A 16,842-nucleotide genomic window follows, 5' to 3' on the forward strand; every position below is an offset into this window, starting at 1 on the left:
CCTTCTTCTCAGCACTATGTTGCCTTTTGGGTCATCCCAGTGGTCATCGCCATCTGAAAAGAGAAGCTTCTCTAACCAGAAGTCAGAGTAACATTAGTATATGAATATGAACATTAATGTAGTGTTTTCAGGGCAGTTTGGTGAGAATAATATCGCATTTAGCCAGACAAGAGCAGGCATTATACCCCTAATGCACATGGCCTCCCCTGAGGGGGTGACCATTCTTGGCTAGGGGCTGGGGGTTGTTGCACTCCTCAACTAGACCCTCCAAACAACTCCAGCTGTAATTGATACAGGAAGCTTCAATGGATGAAAAACCACTGTGATCAGAATGTTAACTTGCCTCAAAATGTCACTCTCAAAGTGTATTTTGTTAGGATTGTGTGGTGCCTCATCTTCCGTCACTTTGAACGAGTTTAGAATCACCATGGAGTGTCAATGAGAGTGTTTCTATTAAGCAAAGACCCAACCTGAATGTGGGTGGCATCATCTTGTCGGCTGGGGTCCTGGACTGACTAAAAAGGAAAAAGTGGGCTGGGCAAATAACTCAGTGAAGAGCCTGGTAAGCATGAAGACCCGAGCTTGAGCCCCCAGAGGCCGTGTAGAAGGTGGTGTGTGCAAGTCCCAGGGTTGGGGAGATGGAAACAAAAGGGTCCCTGGGAAGCTTGCTGCCCAGCTACTCTAGCCTCATTGTTGAGCTCCAGGCCACTAAAGACCCTGCCTATCTCGGCGGGGGTGAGAGTGTCCCTGAGATGAAGCCTGAGCATGTGCACCTACACACACACACACACACACACACACACAACAATAAAAGCAGAAAATGGTCTGCAAAGAGCTCAGTGGTTAAGTGTGCTCCTATGTAAGCATGATGGCCTGAGGGGGTTTCAAACCACTGAGCTCAGTTCCCAAGAACCCAGTAAATAGCTGGGAATGGCCACGAAGCCTGTCAGCCCAGTCCTTTGGGGAGCAGACATTGAAGAATCACTGGGCTTCAAAAACATGCCAAAGCACCAGAATCTGTGAAGAGATTCCATCTCAAGAAAATTAGTGGGTGCGCAATGGAAGGGAATACTTGGCATTCTCTGACCGTGCACACACAGATCAATGCATTTGCACACACATGTGCCTACACCACACACACACACAACACATCATACCTACTACACACACAAAAAAGGAAGGAGCCAGGCGTGGTGGTGCACATTTTTAATCCCAGCACTCGAGAGGCAGAGGTAGGAGGATTGCCGTGAGTCCAAGGCCACCCTGAGAATACAGAGTGAATTTCAGGTCAGCCTGTGCTACAGTGAGACCCTATCTCAAAAAAAAAAGGAAGAAAGAAAAGAAAAGAAAAAAGAAGCTGGGCATGGTGGCGCATGCCTTTAATCCCAGCACTTGGGAGGCAGAGGTAGGAGGATCGCCATGAGTTCGAGGCCACCCTGAGACTATATAGTGAGTTCTAGGTCAGCCTGGACTAGAGTGAGATCTTACCTCGAAAAGCCAAAGAAAAAAGAAAAAGACAAAAAAAGGTAAGCTGGACACCATTATACCTCTCTGCTTTCCGCTGTGATGGACTGATGGCCTGTACTCTTAAACTATGAGCCAGAATAAACTCTTCCTCCCTTAAATTGCTTTTACTTTTCTTTCTTTCTTTCTTTCTTTCTTTTTTTTTTTTTTTTTTTTTTTGGTTTTTGAGGTAGGGTCTCACTCTAGCCCAGACTGACCTGGAATTCACTATGGAGTCTCAGGATGGCCTCGAACTCATGGCAGTCCTCCTACCTCTGCCTCCCAAGTGCTGGGATTAAAGGCGTGCGCCTCCACGCCTGGCTCTTAAATTGCTTTTGCAAGGTATTTTGTCACAGCAAGAAGAAAAATGAATAATACAGATGGCTTGGATATGAAGCGCTCCCCAAAAGGTTCATATGTTAAAGGCTTGGTCCGCACCTGGTAGCATTGTTATGAGGTGGTTAGATCTTAAGGGCGCCAACCTAATCAATGGACTAATCTATTGATGGTTTGATTATCTGGTGGCAGTACTGAGAGATGTTGTAAACTAGTAGGTGGAGCCTTGTTAAAGGAAGCAAGTCACTAGGGCATGCCTTTGAAGGGTACACCTTATCCTGGTGTGTGGGGGCGGGGAGGGTTCCACACTAGTCATGTGTTCAGGCAAGCATCCAAGATTGGAATGTAGACCCTGCAGGTAAGGGAGACTGTTGAAACCCTACAGGGCTTGCTAAGCAACACCCAGCTTTTCACTGGATTTGGTGTGTGTGTGTGTGTGTGTGTGTGTGTGTGTGTGTGTGTGTGTGTGTGTTGTGTTGTGTTTTTGCTGGGGATGGAACCCAGGGCTCTGTGCATGCAAAGCAAGAGCAACTAGCTGGGTGCAGTGGTTCATCCCTTTAATGCTCGAACTCCGGAGGCTGAAGCAAGAACTCTGCGTCTGAGGCTAGCGTGGGCTACACAGTGGGTTCAGGTCAATGTGGACTAGAGTAATACCTTGGGAAGGGGGAGGGGAGGAGACAGGGAGAGAAGGGAGGTAGGAGAGGGAGAGTGCAAGAGCTCTACCACTGCCCTACATCCCTCAGCCTGAACCGATAATATTTTTAATGTATTTCCTAGTCTTTTACAATTTTCCCCACCTTACACTGACTTAGGTGGTGTTTTTGTTTGTTTGCTTGCTTTGTTTTGTTTTATATGGTATTCTTAACCAAGAAATTTAACTTAACTCTAATTGAGATAAAGCAGTCAGATCCAGATGGTGAGGCATTCTGAACAACTACTGGACTATGTAGGTAACTCCGAAATGTCAATGCTCAGAAAAATTCCACTGCCCCTCCCAAAAAAGTAGGCTACTGTTTTGGATCACTGCATGTAGCAGCCTGTGTACCTAATCAGGCCAGGTCGCTGTTTTGTAAATAAAGTTTTATGGAGATACAGCCACTCCCACTTGCTCCTGTGCTGCTTGGCTTCTTGGCCAGCAGTAAGAGAACTGGGTAATAAGCATAGAAGTCAGGGCCGCAGGGTCTGGAGCATCTCAAAGGGAGCCATACGGCCCTCTGCAGACATGGCTTGTTGTGAACCTGTTTTCTAGAACACTGGTTCTCAGAAATGTTATCCTCAAACCAGCCGTGTTGACATTGCACCCATAGTCCAGTTTGTTAGAATGTCAGTTCAAGCCAAGTGTTCTGACATACACCTGCTTATCCTTACACCTGAGAAGCTGGAGCAGGGGGATCAGGAATTCTAGGCCAGCCTGGGCTGCATAGCGGCCCTCCATCTGTGGGCTGGAGAGAGCAGTTACTTAAGGCACTTGCTTGCAAAGTCTGCCAGCCTGAGACCAATTCCCCAGCACTCACATAAAGCCGGGCAGGGCAGATGCACTTACCGTGATAAGAGACCCTATCTCAAAGAAAAGAAAGCACAGACAATGCCTCTGACCTTCACAAGCATTCAGTACATGCACACACATAAGTAAATTTAATTCCTTTATATTTTATGGAGCTTTTTTTTTTCAGTTTGGGTTTTTTTGTTTGTTTGTTTGTTTTTGAGGTAGAGTCTTGTTCTAGCCCAGAATGACCTGGAATTCACTCTGTAGTGTCAGTGTGGCCTTGAACTCACAGCAGTCCTCCTACCTCTGCCTCCCAAGTGCTGGGATTAAAGGGATGCACTATCACGTTTGGCCCCATTATGATTTTTTACAATGTTTTTATGTACTTGCAAGCAGAGCCAGCAAGAGCATGCTCCAGGGCCTCCAGCCACTGCAAGCAGACTCCAGATGCATGCGCCTTTTTGCAGCTGGCTTTACATGGGTACTGGAGATCAAACTTAGGTTATTAGGTTCTGTAGACAAGCAACTTAACCACTGGACCATTTGTTCAGCCCCTTAATTTTTTTTTTTTTTTTTTTTTTGGTTTTTCAAGGTACAGTATCACTGTAGCTCAGGCAAACCTGGAATTCACTGTGTAGTCTTGGGGTGGCCTCGAACTCATAGTGATTTTCCTACCTCTGCCTCACAAGTGCTGGGATTAAAAGTGTGTACCACTACACTGAGTTAAAAATGTTTTTTTACAATGAGAAAGACACACTAATAAAAGAACCTTCTCTTTTCAGATGGTGGTGACTCAAAACTCATCGAAGTGCAGAGAAATGACCACGAAGTATACAGCACTAAGTGAGACATCCCTGTCTCACCCTCCAGGCTCAGGGTCCAGTTCAGAAGAGGAGGCAGAAAGAATGTGTGAGCCAAAGGAAGGAAAGAGGTGCTTACAATACTGCCTTCCACACACAATGTGGCTGTGGCACTCAATGGTCTCACAGTGGCTGGCACTACCTACATAAGACCTGCATAATAGGAGGAAAAAATGATGACATCAAAGTAGAGAAGGAATTCAGTGGGCAAGAGATTCAGGAGGGGAAAAGGAAGAGTGGTGGGAGAGAATTATGATCATATATATAGTCTATATCTGTGGAAGTTGTCAGCAAAACGTTAAAAATTTTGCCAGGTATGGTGGCACACTCCTTTAATCTTAACATTTGGGAAACAGAGGTAGGAGGATCGCTGTGAGTTCGAGCCCACCCTGAGACTACATAGTGAATTCTGGGTCAGCCTGGGCTAGAATGAAACCCTACCTCAAGAAAAAAAAAATTTTTTTTATTGCAGTAGGGTCTAGCTTTAGTTCAGGCTGACCTGAAATTCACTTAGTAGCCAAGACTGGCCGTGAACTCAGTGATCCTCCTACTTCAGGCTCCCGAGTGCTGAAATTAAAGGCGTAAGTCACCATGCCCAGCTAACATTTTATTGTAAAGGCCCTACTTAAAAAGTCTTGGAACAAGGGCCTGGACAGATGGCTTAGCAATTAAGGCACTTGCCTACAAAGCCTGAGGACCCAGGTTTGATTCCCCAGTCCCCACATAAAACCAGATGCACCAAGTGGCACATGCGTCTGAGTTCCTTTGCAGTGGTTGGTGGTCCTGGCATGCCCATTTTCTCTCTATCTGCCTCTTTCTCTCTCACACACAAATAAATAAATAAACAAAATATTAAAAACAAAAATCTTGGAATGAATCCAAAATTTATTATTTCAGCACTAGAGATTGAACCCAGGTCCTTTTATATGCTAGTAACACCTACTGCTAAAGTAATCCCCAGCCTTGGGAAACTGTTTAACTATCTAGGCAATTTTTTGGGGGGGGGTGGGTGGGTTTCGAGGTAGGGTCTCATTCTAGCAGCTCAGGCTGACATGGAATTCACTATGTAGTCTCGGGGTGGCCTCGAACTCCCTGCGATCCTCCTACCTCTGCCTCCCAAGTGCTGGGATTAAAGAGGTGTGCCACCACACCCAGCTCATGTTAGTTTTTTTGAGATAGTCAATTCAGCCCAGGCTTATCTCAAACTCTGTGTAGCCAATTATAGCCTCAACTTCCCAACCCTCCTGCTTCTGCATCCTGAGTCCTGGGATTAGAGGTGTGTGTTACCACACAGTACCCATTTTGTTGTTGAGGTAGGTTCTCACTCTAGCCTCGGCTGACCTGGAACTCTGTGGCCCCAGCCTGGCCTTGAACTCCTGGCAATCCTCTTACCTCACCCACACCCAGCCAACTGTGAACTCTTGATCCTTCTGCCACTACATCCGGAGGGCTGAGATTAGAGATAGTGCTGCCACACCTGGCTGTTACCCTAAACAAGGAACCCTCCTGCCTCCACCTGACCCAAGCTTATGGGCGTCCTCCTACCCCCCACTTCCTAAGTGTTGGCTGGGATTGCAGATGTGAGGCACCACCTGCAGCCAGGAAGTTCTTACACACATGAAAATGTGAAGACAACAGTCCTAATAGAGAATGAAGAGCTGACAATAAAGTGCTTAGTTCACAAGCATGAGGACCTGAGTTCAATCCCCAGTACCCAGGTGAAAGTGCCAAGTGGTGGCATGCAGCTGCTGGGAGGTGTGGAGACAAGAGGCCCTGCGCTCACTGGCCAGCCAGTAACAGCCTGACCGAGGAGCCCCGGGCCAGTGAAAGACCCTATCTCACAAGAAGACGAAAAACCAAAATTAAAAAAATTTAAAAAAAGAGGACGAGAGAGATGGCTCAGCAGCTAAGGCACTTGCCTGCAAGACCTAAGGACCCTGGTTCAGTTCCCCAGCACCCACATAAAGCCAGATGCACAAGGGGGCGCACGCGTCTGGAGTTCATTTGCAATGCCTGGAGGCCCTGGCGTGCCCATTCTCTCTATGTGCCTCTCTCTTTTCCCTCCCTCTCTACTAAACAAATTTTGAAGAAGGAGGAGAAAGAGAAAGGAGAAGAAAGGTAGGCTGGAGACAAGTACTTACAACTCAAGCTGCAGTACCCTGAGTTTGCTCCCACACCCAATGCACAAAGCCGGACGCCTCGAGAGGCTTCTGTGAGCCTAGCACACTGACAGCGAGGTGGAGGCTTGGAGCTCCTGGGGAGCAGCAGCAAGGAACAGGGGAGCTGCGGTCCAGTGCAGGAGACTCTGCCTCGAATGAGGGACACCGGGCCAGCACCCAGGTAAAGCCAGATGCACAAAGTGTTGCATGCCTCTGGAGTTTTGTTTGCTGTGGCAGGAGGTCCTGGTGCACCCAGACTTGCTCTTTCTCTAAAGAAAAACAAGCCGGGTGTGGTGGCACATGCCTTTAATCTCAGCACTTGGGAAGCAGAGATAGGAGGATTGCCAAGAGTTCAAGGCCAGCCTGAGACTACATAGTGAATTGCAGGTCATCCTGGACTAGAGTGAAACCCTACCTTGCAAAACCAAAAATAAAATAAAATAAAAAGAAATAATCTGTGGTCAGGTATGATGGCACATGCCTTTAATCCCAGCACTCGGGAGGCTGAGGCCATGAGTTTGAGGCTAGCCTGAACCTACAAAGTAAGTTCCAGGTCAGTCTGGACTGGAGTGAGACTCCAACTCAAAAAAGAAAAATTAAATGAGTAAATAATTTTTAGGCTGGAGATATTGCTTAGTGGTTAAGGCATTTCCCTGCAAAGCCAAAGGACCCAGGTTCAATTCCCCAAGACCCACATCAACTGGATGCACAGGGTGGCCCATGCATTTGGAGTTTGTTTGCAATGGCACCCATTCTCTCAGTTATCTGCCCCTGTCCCTCCCTCTCTCAAATAAAATTTAAGAAAAAAAAATAGGGGGTGGGGAGGGAGGGAAGTACCATGGGATATATTTTATAATCATGGATGTTAATAAAAATTAAAAAAATAATTTTTTTAAAGTTTAAAAAAGTGGCCATGGGCTGGAGAGATGGCTTAGCAGATAAGGCATTTGCCTGCAAAGCCAAAGGACCCACGTTCAATTCCTCAGGACCCACCTGAGCCAGATTCACAAAGTGGCACATGCATGTGGAGTTTGTATGCAGTGGCTAAGACCCTGGTGCACCCGTTTCCTCCCCCTCACCATCATTCTCTCAAGTAAATCAAACAAAATAGAAAAAATAAAATAAAAATGACCAGGCATGGTGATACACACCTTTTTAATTTAATTAATTTCCAGCACCCAGGAGGCAGGGATAAGAGGATTGCTGTGAGTTTGAGGCCAGCCTGGGCTAGAGCGAGAACTTACCTAAGGCGCACACCTTTAATCCCAGCACTCAAGAGGCAGAGGTAGGCGGATGGCTGTGAGTTCAAGGTCAGCCTCATACTACCTAGTGAATTCCAGGCCAGCCTGGGCTAGAGCGAGAATCTACCTCAAAATAAACAACAGCAACAAAAAATCCCAGCATTCCTGAGGAAGGACACCACAGGCTCTGCTCTGGCCTCCACACTCACACGCACACACAGACAGAAGTGGAGAAGGACACACAAGGAGAACATGGTCGCAGGCAGGGAGGGATGGAGCTCGGTGGTGGAGTGCTTGTCCGATAGGAAGCAGGAGCCCCAAGTTCCAGCAGGAGCGAGAGACATAGATAGGGAATGAGCACAGGACTATAAATAGCGAACGAGAGTGCTGTGTCTGCAGGCCCCGGGATGCCTGGGATCTCTGGCAACACTGGAGGCCAGAGGGAGGCTGGAGCGGGCATGTCCTACAGCCCCAGCCAGCATGGCCCTGCTGGCACCTTGCTTTTAGCCTTCTGGCCTCCAGACTGTAAGACAATACATTTTTGTCCCGTTAAACCACCCAGTGGTACTTTGCTGTGACAGCTCTGGGACCCAAAATCTCCTCTCAGGGGACAGGACAGGGGCAGGCTTAGACCAGTATACCATCAGGATATTGACCTTGTTACACCTGCCATTGGGCCTGGCTCCAGACACAGGCTTAAGGGCCACAGCAAGGCCCGAACCAGCCGCCGCTAGGTCACCCCCGCCCAGCGCCGGAGAAGCAACAGCAGAATGGCTGCTCCTGGAGAGTACAACAACCGCGCGCTGTCACGTTGATAGCGTGCAGAGTTCCTTCGAGCAGAAACTTAGAGAACATTCCAGAAACCTTCCAGAACACCCAGGAAGAGCTTGATTCTACAACAAAAAAAAAAAAAAAGAAAAAAACTTTCAAAGCACATTTTCATTCCATTCGTCATTCCTTGCCTAAGACGATAAATGAAATGAACTGTTTTTTTAAAAAAAGTTGCCTAGAGGGTTATAGATGTATCTCAGTAGTTGAGTGTACAAAGCAGCCCTGGGTTCAAGCCCAGTATTACAAAGCATACAGTGGGTTCCGTTTAATCAATGTAAAGTGATCATGATAACATAGTTCTGTAAGAAACTTGCCTTGTTCTTCTTAGGAGTCACATGCCAAATGTCACAAACTTAGCAACTTCTGAATGATTAAGGATGGGGCTGGAGACATGGCTTCATGGCCTGCAAAGCCAAAGGATCCTGGTTCGATTCTCCAGGACCCACGTAAACCAGATGCACAAGGGGGTGCGTGTATCTGGAGTTCATTTGCAGTGGCTAGAGGCCCTGGTGTGCCCATTCGCTCGCTCACGCTCTCTCTCTCTCTCTCTCTCTCAAATAAATAAGATTTTTTTTTTTAAAAAAAAGAGTTAGGAGCCGGGCATGGTGGCACATGCCTTTAATCCCAGCACTTGGGAGGCAGAGGTAGGAGGATCACTGTGAGTTCGAGGCCACCCTGAGACTCCATAGTGAATTCCGGGTCAGCCTTGGCTAGAGTGAGACCCTACCTCAAAAAAAAAAAGTTGGGGAGCCAGGTGTGGTGGCGCACGCCTTTAATCCCAGCACCTGGTAGGTGGATTGCCATGAGTTCCAGGCCACTCTGAGACTACATAGTGAATTCCAGGTCAGCCAGCCTGAGCTAGAGTGAAACCCTACCTCGAGAAACAAAAAAGAATTGGGGAGATGGCTTAGTGATTAAAGGCACTTGCAAAGCCCGCCAGCCCCAGGGTTCACTTCCCTAGTACCCACCTGAAGCCAGGTGCACAAAGTGGCATGTGTCTGGAGTTAGTTTGCAGTGGCAGAGTCCCTGGTGTGCTTATGTTGATTGTCTCTCTCACACAAATAAGTAATAATAAATGAGAAATTAAGAAAAAAAAATCATTATGGGGACTGGGAAGATGACTCTGTTAAAGGCACTTGCTTGCAAAGTCTGCCATGTAATTTGGACACAAAAAGTGCCACAAAGTGTCTGTCTGTTTTCAATGACAAGAGGCAGGCTGTACCCATGTGTGAACACATGTGCAAATAAGTAGATTAAGGGCTGGAGAGATGGCTTAGCAGTTAAGCGCTTGCCTGTGAAGCCTAAGGAACCCGGTTCAAGGCTCGGTTCCCCAGGTCCCACGTTAGCCAGATGCACAAGGGGGCGCACGCGTCTGGAGTTCATTTGCAATTGCTGGAAGCCCTGGTGCGCCCATTCTCTCTCTCTCCCTCTATCTGTCTTTCTCTCTGTGTCTGTCGCTCTCAAATAAATAAATAAATAATTTTTAAAAATAAGTAGATTAAAAACATTTTAGGGCTAGAGAGATAGCTTAGTGGTTAACAGGCTTGCCTATGAAGCCTAAAGACCCAGGTTCAATTCCCCAGGATCCATGTAAACCAGATGCACAACGTGGTGCATGCGTCTAAAGTTTGTTTGCAGTGGCTAGAGGCCCTGGCATGCCCATCTTCTCCCTCTCTCTCTCATCTCTGCCTCTTTCTTTTTCTAATAAATAAATAAAATAATTTTTGTGTTTATTTTTATTTATTTGTTTGAGAATGACAGGCAGAGAGAGAGAGAGAGTATATTTTTTTTCATAAAATAACTTTTAGTACTTTGGGCCTGGGTAGTGGCATCTTGCAGTGTGACATTCCTATACATACATGAGCATTTTACCCAAGTACAAATGTTAAAAGCAGAGTCAAAATAAAATATTTTTTAAAAGAACATCTCAAATCCTATCCTAGAAGAAATAGCTTTCAAGGTGAACCTGAGGGAATGGTTGGGGGATGAAGAGAAAGACACTACAATGCAACCAAAAGCAGAAAAGAATGCAGAAGTTTTGTTTTCTACACAAGGCCTTTGGCTTGAATAGAAGTCACACGGGAATAGAGAGAGACTATTTTTTGACCCAAGTGGTACCAAATCCTGGGTTTATAAAACTTAATCCTCTCCTCAAGGAGCTCCGGCTTAGAAGATAGTACATTTAATACAAATTCAGAGAAAAGACTCTGGTAAGCTCCTAGAGGATGCAGTTCTCTACTAAACTTAGATTTAGCTAGAAATAGAGCGAGGATCCGGGAACACACGACGGGAATACAAGTTGCAGTCCCTGGCAGAGGCTCCTGTGTCTGCTCTCCAGGGGAATCCAGAGAGGCGGGCGACGTCATCATCTCCGTCTTACGGGTAGGAAGAGGCACAACATGGGGCCCAAGGTCACCCAGTTAGAAAGCAGCAAAGCCCGGGATGTGAGAGACTCGGAGCACGAGAGAGAGGTTCATTGTGACACTTCAGCAAGGCCTCTCTCTCAGGATGGACCCAAAGCTGCTTTGTGAAAAGTATTAGCCAGGTGTGCGGCCACGCGTCCTTTGATCCCAGGTTGGAGGGTCGCCCTTAATTCAAGGCCTGCCTGGAGCTACAGAGTGAGTTCATGGACATCCCTGGCTAGAGTGAGGCACTACCTTGGGAGAAAAGAAAAGCACAAATTCCAGGGATTGGGGAATGGCTCAGTGGTTAAAGATGCTTGCCAATCCTGCCCCTTGCCACCGCCACACAAACACATAGAGCTTGTGCATCTGGCTAGCGTGGGTCCTGGGGAATCGAGCCTCAAACCGGGGTCCTTAGGCTTCACAGGCAAGCGCTTAACTGCTAAACCAGCTCCCAAAGCACTTTTTAAATGCACTGGTGGAGACATCCGGAGGGCAGGTCACAACAAAGCAGGAACTCTGCTCCAACCCTCCGATGCCATCAGGTGACATGCTTAGCCTTTGGATTGGACAAAATAGAACATGTCTTGGAGTTCACTTGCAATGACAGGAGGTGCTCTCTTTTTCTTCTCTGCTTCCCTTTTTTTATTTTTTGGGTTTGTTTTGTTTTGCTTTGTTTTGCTTTGTTTTGATAGGGTCTCAGGGTGGCCTCCAACTCACAGTGATCCTCCTACTCTGCCTCCCTAGTGATGGGATTAAAGGCGTGCGCCACCATGCCTGGCATTTTTTAGGTTTTTGTTGTTTGTTTTTCAAGGTAGACTCTTGCTCTAGCCCAGGCAGACGTGGAATTCATGGTGGCCTCTAACTCACAGTAATCCTACCTCTGCCTCCCGAGTGCTGGGATTAAAGGTGTCTGGCCTTAAAATAGCAACAAACAAAAACAAAAAAACCAGTTCCAATACTTCAAGGATCCCTTTGTTACCCTTTTACAACCACTTCCCCCTCATTCCCTGCCACATCTCTAACTTCTACAAACCATAAATCTCTCTTCTATTTTTCTAAGGCTTGTGGAGCATGGTGGTGCAGGCCCTCAGTCCCAGCTGCTCAAGAGACTGAGACAGGAGGAATTTGTGGGGACTGCCCCCAGGTTTGACATCAGCCTGGGCAACACAGCAAGAATCCATACTTTTAAAAATTACGTAATTAGAATCATAACATATATCACTTTTGGGACTTGGCTCTTTTCACTCAAGATAATTCCTTTAACATTTAGCCAAAAAAAAAAAAAAAAAAGCCAGGTGTGGTGGTGCACACCTTTAATCCCAGCACTCCGGAGGCAGAGGTAGGAGAATCACCTGTGAGTTCGAAACCACCCTGAGACTACATAGTGAGTTCCAGGTCAGCCTGGGCTAAAGTGAGACCCTACCTTGAAAAGCCAAAAATAAAAATATAAAAAATTATTTGCTGGGCTTGGTGTTGCATACCGTTAATCCCAGCACTCGGGAGAGAGAGGTTGGAGGATTTCCATGAGTTTGAGGCCACCCTGAGAGTACATAGTGAATTCCAGGTCAGCCTGGGCTAGAGTGAAACACTATCTCCATAAACCAAAACAACTGAGTATGAAGGTGCATATTTATAACCCCAGCACTGGGGAGTCAGAGACAGGAAGATTCCTGGGCCCTGCCGGCTAGCTAGTCTAGCTAAATCAGTGAACTCCAGCTTTTATCCTAAAAAAGCAATTGACATCAACCACCAGTGTCCACACACATGGACATGCACACACATCACACACATACCTATGCAAACAACTGAAAATCTGTTTTTCAGGGTAGCCGTTCCCTCATGTATTCCAATCTGAGGAGTGATGTATGACAGATCCAATTAAATCCACTGTGTTCTCCTCCTCTCCAGCAGTTTGTGTGTGTGAGGAAGTGTAGGTGGTTATTTTATTTATTTATTTACTTGAGAAAGAAGTACATAGAGAGAGAATGGGCACACAAGGGCCTCTAGCCATTGCAAGTGAACTCCAGACACATGCACCTCCTTGTGCATCTGGCTTATGTGGATCGTGTGGAATCAAACTGGGGTCTTTAGGCTTTGTAGGCAAATGTCTTAACTGCTCAGCCATTTCCCCAGCTCCCCCACCTTTTTTTTCTTTTTGATTTTTTGAGGTAGGGTATCACTAGCTCAGGCTGACCTGGAACTCACTCTCTAGTCTCAGGGTGGCCTCGAACTCACGGAGATCCTCCTACCTCTGCCTCCCTAGTGCTGTGGTTAAAGGTGTGCACCACCACGCCCATCTTACTTCCTTTTTTTTTTTTTTGGTGGTCTGTTTTTGAGTGTCTTAATCTGTAGCCCAGGTTGGCCTTGACCTCTCAAGAGTACACGTGCCTCAGTTTCCCAAGTATTGGGATTACAGGTGGAACCAAAATTCTCAACATACTTCAAACATCCTACAAGGCAGATTGACTGATAGGCCTCTCTGATTGATAGAGTACTGCAAATCCAGAGCCAAGTTACCCTGGGCTATCTTTAGCACCTTCAGAGTCATTTATTGCCCACTTCCAGGTCTGACCTAACATCCTGCGTGAAACCTATTTGGAATGTACTAACAGACCACCAACCCAAAGGCTAAGCATGTCACCTGATAGACAGGGCTGGGACAGAGTTCCTGCTTTGTTGTAACCTGCCCTCCAGATGTCTCCACCAGTGGATTTAAAAAGTGCCTTGGGGGCTGGAGAGATGGTTTAGCAAATCAAAACAATTCTGATATTTCATCTCACTCGAGTCAAGATGGCATTCATCAAAAGAACTAATGGTGGGTTGGAAAGATCGCTTAATAGTTAAGGCACTTGCCTTCAAAGCCTAAGGACCCAGGCTGGATTAAGAACCCTCATAAGCCAGGTGCACATAGTGGTGCATGCATCTGGAATTCAGCTAGAGGCCCTGGTGTGCCCATTCCCCCCCCCCCCTCTTTCCCTCTCTCATAAATAAAAATAAATAAAAAATCCAAACCTGGCATGGTGGTGCACACCTTTAATCCCAGCACTTGAGAGGTAGAGGTAGGAAGATCGTTGTAAATTCAAGGCCACCCTGAAACTACATAGTGAATTCCAGGTCAGCCTGGGCCAGAGTAAGACCCTACCTTGAAAAAAGGAAGGAAAGGAGAGAGGGAGGAGGGAAGAAGGGAGAGAGAGAAAGGAAATTAATTTTTCAAAGCAGTTCTGGTAGCGCTGGTAACAGAAAGAACAGGGTGGTAAATATGGGGCAGAACCTAGTCTCTGACTGGTTGCTTAACCTTAGTTCCACCTTTCCTCTTCCTGTACAACAGGGGCCTGCACAGTCTGGAAGGGGCCAGATCGTAAATCGTTCAGGCCGCCCGGACCATATGGTTCCTGTCACGACTGCTCAGCTCTGCCCTCATGGCAGGAGAGCCCCATGCCTAAGCCCATGAGCATGGCTGCGCTCCAAAAACATGTCACTTCTGACGACAACCAGCCCGGCTCTGTCCAAAGACTATAGTTTCCAGCCCCTGATCCCATGACCCCCAAACAGGCATATGTAGAGGACATTGTGGCTGACTGCTCAGGGTCTGTCACATCTCAGCTGATTAGTCTCAGCCAAATGAAGATGCCCATTCCCCTGGGTCATGCTCATTAAAGCCAGGCCCACTTAATGCCTGTGTGCCTGAGACATGGGGAGAGCCCTAGAGGCCTCTGGGAAATCGGCATCCCTGCCGTTAAGAACATGCTGCCATGGGAAGCTGGCCTCCCTGTACCCCAGGCACAGACAAAGGAGCAAGCAGAGTCACTTAGCACTGGCGGCTGCCCTGTTAGCCTTCAGAAACTTCTGTCTGACCATGAGGGTGGCAGAAAGGAATCTCTCTGGACCTTGTTTTATGTGACCTAAAAAACAGTCCAACATTCTCTTTATTAACTCTGAATTGGGTCATCTGTTATTTCGGCTAACAGCATCCCAACAGGGCAGGCTCATTCGCGGAGTAGTTATGAGATCCGATGGGAAAATGCGCGTCTGGCTACAGCGTGGAAATGAGAAAGATCTGCGGTGGAAGCAATCACCACCCCCTCCCCCCGCACATCACTGGTGGGGCCCAGTCACGTGACCTCTGCATGTGCCTTTCACACACGTATTCCTCAGAAATAGACACTCTTCATCTCACTTCAATAATTTAAAAATAAGTGCAGTCTATCATATTCTTGTTTCAAAATTCTCAACCTACATTAAAAAAAATTTTTTAAAAACCTCAGTGGAAAGAAAACAAGGGATTACTAAGGTGATGAAATAGCAGAGTCCTACAGACCCCCACGGGAATGGGTGAGAAGTCACCCATTGTCCATCTTCTCTTTGTTCCACCCCCTCCTTTCTCCTCTCATTTCCCCCCCAACCCTCCAAAAACCTAACAATAGGGAAAGGGGAGTTGGAGGGATGCATTGCTAGTATCAAAAATGAGGCTTTTTTTTTCCTTTCTTTTTTGGTTTTTTGAAGTCTGCCTCTGCCTTCTGAGTGCTGGGATTAAAGGCGTGTGCCACCACGCCCGGCTTTCCTTCTCTTTCTAATAAGTAAATAAAAATTAATAAGTTTAAAACAAAAAAAACAGAGAAGTCGGGAGGCAGAGGTAGGAGGATTGCCATGAGTTCGAAGCCACCCTGAGACTACAGGGTGAGTTCCAGGTCAGCCTGTGCTAGAGCAAGACCATCAGAAAGAAAAAAAAAAAAACAAAAACAAAAAAAACCAGAAAACAAAAAACAGGAAAGAAAGAAAAATAAACGTGTATTGCTTGAAACTATGTTGTACACATCTTGGAAGAGAGCAGAATCACAAATGTCAGCTCCAATCTGTCAAATCCCCAAGGCAACACCTAGGCGATGGGCAGTCACCCTTCACCACAAACCAGCTCACAGCGGAAGGAACTGAGGAGGCCCAGTTCACACAGTTCTGTCTGCCCCGTGGCAGTAAGTCCCGGGCTAGGCACGAAGCAGGATTCCAAAGAGGTGCCTGCTGCACCCTGGGACAGCCAAGTGACAAGCCGGATCTGCCCACTGGAGATGTGGCAGCTGCCTTCTTTGTACCCAGGGAAGTTTGGCGCCAGCTCCAGTCCACACATCTGGACCATGGCGGAACTAAATTCTAGTTTCTGATTCACATTCTCTTGTTCTTTCCCATGAACCAACTTTCCTTCAAACCTGATACCAAATACTCTTCCTCCATGATCCCCCAGCCCCCATCCCATCCCAACCCCCACCCATGAGGGGAGGCAGTGGGCTTCTGGTCAGAATGCCAAGGACTCTCTCAAGTTTTCATCTTTAATGAAATGACTTTGGAAATAACGTACATTTCCATGATACCAACACGGCAGTTTTCGGAGTCACAGTAAGATATACAGAATTACATCCGTAATTACTGTGAATGCCAACATTTCAAGCCGTAATTCCTGTTACATGGCAAACAAGATCAAGAAAGCAACCATCAAACAAAAGAGACCCATAGCTTCAGACAAGGCAAATCCCAGGATGGCGTCTGAGAACAGCTGCTGCTTCAGGGAAGGGCTTCTGCCATAACCAGTCACAAGACTGCCGAAGACTGTTCCAAGACCAGCACCTGAACCAGCGACTCCTACTGGTGCAGCCCAGACACCAGTAAACTTGGCAGCAGCATCAATGTCTCTGCTGATTGCACTGGTCTGAAACTCCCTTCAGACAAGCTGACACACAGCATCCTGGGCCCTGTTAAATGCTGTAGAGCCCTCCCCAGTCCTAGCCTCTGGTGGAGAGAGCACTGATGCAGAAATTGGTCTATATGCAATTCTGGATCTAGCTCAGATCTTCCCGGGAGAAGGAGGTGGCGGCGCTGGCGGCAGAGGTTGAAGCAGTGGGGCTCTCTCTCTCTATCTCTTGTTTTGTTTTTTTTTGTGGTAGGGTCTCGTTGTAGCCTAGGCTGACCTAGAATTCACTATGTAGTTTCAGGGTGTCCTCAAACTCTTGGTGATCCTCCTACCTTTGCCCC

This window comes from Jaculus jaculus, chromosome 9 (assembly GCF_020740685.1).
Source record: "Jaculus jaculus isolate mJacJac1 chromosome 9, mJacJac1.mat.Y.cur, whole genome shotgun sequence".
Taxonomy (NCBI): domain Eukaryota; kingdom Metazoa; phylum Chordata; class Mammalia; order Rodentia; family Dipodidae; genus Jaculus; species Jaculus jaculus.